The sequence below is a fragment of the Callospermophilus lateralis genome, chromosome 3 (assembly GCF_048772815.1).
Source record: "Callospermophilus lateralis isolate mCalLat2 chromosome 3, mCalLat2.hap1, whole genome shotgun sequence".
NCBI lineage: Eukaryota > Metazoa > Chordata > Mammalia > Rodentia > Sciuridae > Callospermophilus > Callospermophilus lateralis.
Window position 1 is genome coordinate 67,392,208 of NC_135307.1, and position 3,747 is coordinate 67,395,954.

A 3,747-nucleotide genomic window follows, 5' to 3' on the forward strand; every position below is an offset into this window, starting at 1 on the left:
ATAGTTGCCCTGGCAAAGAGCCACAGCCAAAAAATCAGGTTCATGAAAGTTTTAATCCTTTGGATTTCGGTATCTTTTTTTCAGTGCTGGGGAGCAAACCTAGGGTCTCAAGCATATTGGACAGCACTGTTATATCCTCTGCCAGGTTTCAATTTCTTTGGGGGAGATCTATAGGAATTATTTACTTATTTATTGCAGTACTGCCATTGGATTCAGGGCCTTGAACATGTTGGGCAAGTGTTCTACCTCTGAACTATATCTCCAACCTTTTTTATCATTTTTTAAAAAAATCTCTTTTAGTTGTTGATGAAGCTTTTTAAATTATTTATGTATGGTGCTGAGGTTCGAACCCAGTGCCTTACATTTGCTAGGCAAGTGCTCTACCACTGAGCCACAACCCCAGCCCCCTTTTGAATTTTTTAAAAATTTGAGGCAAGGTCTTGTTAATTTGCCCAGGCTGGTCTTAAACTTGCGATCCCATCTGCCTCAGTTTCCCGAGTAGCTAGGATTACAGCCACCTCATCCAGCAGCAATAAATTTTTGAAGTTCATGCATTTGTATTTATTAATTCATTCAGTTATTGAATAAACATTTTTGTGGTAGTTGCTAGGGATATAGAAATTAAGGATTCTGTTCCTGTCTTCAACTAACTCATGGTCTCTAACTCAGGTGAGAAGTGGAAGGTAATGAATGCAAGACAGAGAGACTGGGGATGTAGCTCACTGGTAGGGCCTAGAATGCACAGACACACAGGCATAAGAAAGCATAAAATATTCAGGGAACAATATTTCAGAATTATTTAACATGGGGTGAAAATAACTGGATGCAGGACAGTGGTAAGAGAGGGAGACAGGATGGGGACGCTGCACAGGAGACCTTAATAGCACCTGCCTTCTCTCACTGCTTGGGGACACATAGCTCAGTGGTAGAGCTGGTATCAGAAGAAAAAAAAATTCTATTTTGAGACAGGTTCTCTCTAAATTGTCTGGGCTGGCCTTGAAATTGGACTCCTGCCTCAGTCTTCCAAGTAGCCCAGATTACAGGTGTGGACCCGCAGGCCCATCTCCTTGCTTGTCTGAAGTGAATTGGAGTTAGGATTGTGGCAGTAGAACAAGGAAGAACAGGTGGGAGAATTCAGAGAAGGAAAACTCAGAAGATAACACTAATTTGGGAGGACTGCAGAAGGACAGCACTCTCAATGATTATTTGAACATAGCATTTTAAAAATAGGATCTGTGTCTTATTATTGGTTTATCTCCAAGAACCTAACACAGTTACCAGGTGAATAAATCAAAGTACTCTCTGTAAATGAGGGAGTTAAGAAGATGGCCTGTAATCCTCTTCCAGCTCTACCGTCCTATTAATCCATTTCTTTTATTTTTTTGTGGTTACTATGGATTGCACCAAGGGCTGTGGGCACTAAGTTATATCCTCAATTTTTTTTTCTTTCTTTCTTTTTTTTTTTTTTTTTTTTTTTGTGTGTGTGTGTGTATGTACTATGGTTCTAGGGATTTAACTGAGGGGTGCTCTACACTGAGCCATACTCCCAACCCCCTTTATTAAATTTTTATTTTGAGACAGAGTCTTACTAAGTTGCCAGGCTGGCTTCCAATTTATAATCCTCCTGCTTCAACCTCCGGAGTAGCTTGGATTAGTGGTATGCACCACTAGACTTGTGAGTTCAAATGAAACAGCTGAATTTTTCCTAGTTCCAAACTCTTTCAAATCTATCCTCTTCCTTCTGTCTTCTGAAACCATTGTCCTGGATCAGGCATTCTTTCTTCTCACCTGATTATTTCACTCACCTAATTATTTACCTGGCTTTCAGTCTCTGGTCTCTGGCAATTCATCTTTGATTTCCTTCCCAGTTTTTTTTTTTTTTTTTCTTTTGGTATCAGGGATTAAATCCAGGGGTGCTTTGCCACTGAGCTACATCCCCAGCCTTTTTTATTTTATTTTATTTTTTGAGACAGGGTCTCACTAAGTCTGAGGCTGGTCTTGAACTTGCAATCCTCCTGCTTCAGTGTCCCAAGTCGCTAGGCTTACAGCTGTGTACCACTGCACCAGGTTCCAATTACCTTTTTTTTTTTTCCCTTCTTCCAATTGTCTTTCTAAATTACAGTTCTGATGGGATTTCTCCCTAGCTTTAAAGTTTTTCTGGGCTCCCATTACCTACAAAATGAACTCCCTAGCTTGGCAGTCAAAGCTTTCCAACGTAGTTTCATCACCCCCTTTCTAACCTGTTTCCCAATTACCTGTCCTACTTTGATTTCTATGTGTGTGTGTGTGTGTTTTAACCAAATATATTTTTGCACATTCCTATCCCCTGTCTTTGTTCATTTTCTCTTCCTAAAATGGACTTCTTTACCGATTCGTATCTCTGTCTTTAATTACAAAAAGCTCAATAGGATCATCTCTTAACATCTTTCTTATTTTATTTTTTGGTACTGGGGATTGAACCCAGGGCTGCTTAACCTCGGAGCCACAACCCCAGCCCTTTTTATTTTGACACAGGGTCTGGGTAAATTGCTTAGAGCCTCACTAAGTTGCTGAGGTTGGCCTTGAATTTGAGATCCTCCTGCGATTACAGACATAGGACACTGCCCAGGCTTTAACACTTTTCTTGTTGTCCCTGATCATACTTGTTCTGTTTTTCCCCCATTGAATGCTGTTTGTCTCTATTTTACATCTGAGCTGTACTCCAGTGGTGGTCTTGACAATCTCTTCTTTATATTGTAAGCAACTTGAGAATCAGGATGATGATTTCTCTTTCTCTGGCCACAGCCCAGCAACTGGAGTAGGAGGAAGAGAGTAACATTCCCTGGGAAATGAAAATATTTCTAATGAAGTAAAGGCGTGGGACATTTTCCAGCCAGTTTCTTGGAAGTGGTTTGAATTTTTAAATTATAGACATTGACCTTGCCTGAAATAATTTCCTGGAATTAGATTTCAGAGAGCTTAGAATAAAATCTATTCTATTTAGAAGTCAAGTTTGTAACATATCTTATCAAACTCAAAATTCATATACTGTATTCACCTATTAATTATATTTCTTCTGTGCTAACGTCATAGCTATTATAACTTATTACAAGGATATTTTACATATAAGTTATGAATACCTGTGCTCCCTTAATATATACCCAAATATTTGATAAATGACACAATATTTTGAATTTGGGCAATTTGCAGACCACAACTGTTAATTTTACCAGTTATACATCCTGGGTCAGTCCTGATATCACCATCTAATCTTGCCACTGCTGGTCAATTGGCACGTGGCTTTCCTGACAACAACCTTCTGAGACAGCTCTGTAATTACTTGCTAATGACTTGAGTTGAACGATTCCGGGCGCATGGTGGTTATTTCGCCTCCATTCATCATCCACCATTTGATTCAGTGCCAACAGGATGTCCGGCTGCTTGGTCACCAGCACTGCCAAAGATGGCATCAGGATCGTGGCCTCTCTAAGCCGATGTCTGGCAGAGGGAAGCCGGGAACACCAGCCTGCAGGGAAGGAGGGCTGAAGATGGAGAAGGGGGACCCGCCCCGCCCGCAGAACGCCGCGACGCCTGGTGGTGGGTACTAGGGGAACCTCACAGCTGCAGCCCGCTGAGCCGAGCTGCTCGCCTGGCCGCCCGCTGCGCTCGGGCGGACCCGTCAGGCCCGGCACGCTCCCGGAGCGCGGCAGGGGGCGGGGCGCGGAGCGCGCGCGCGCTCCCGGAGGACGCGGGAGGTGGCGGAGCGCG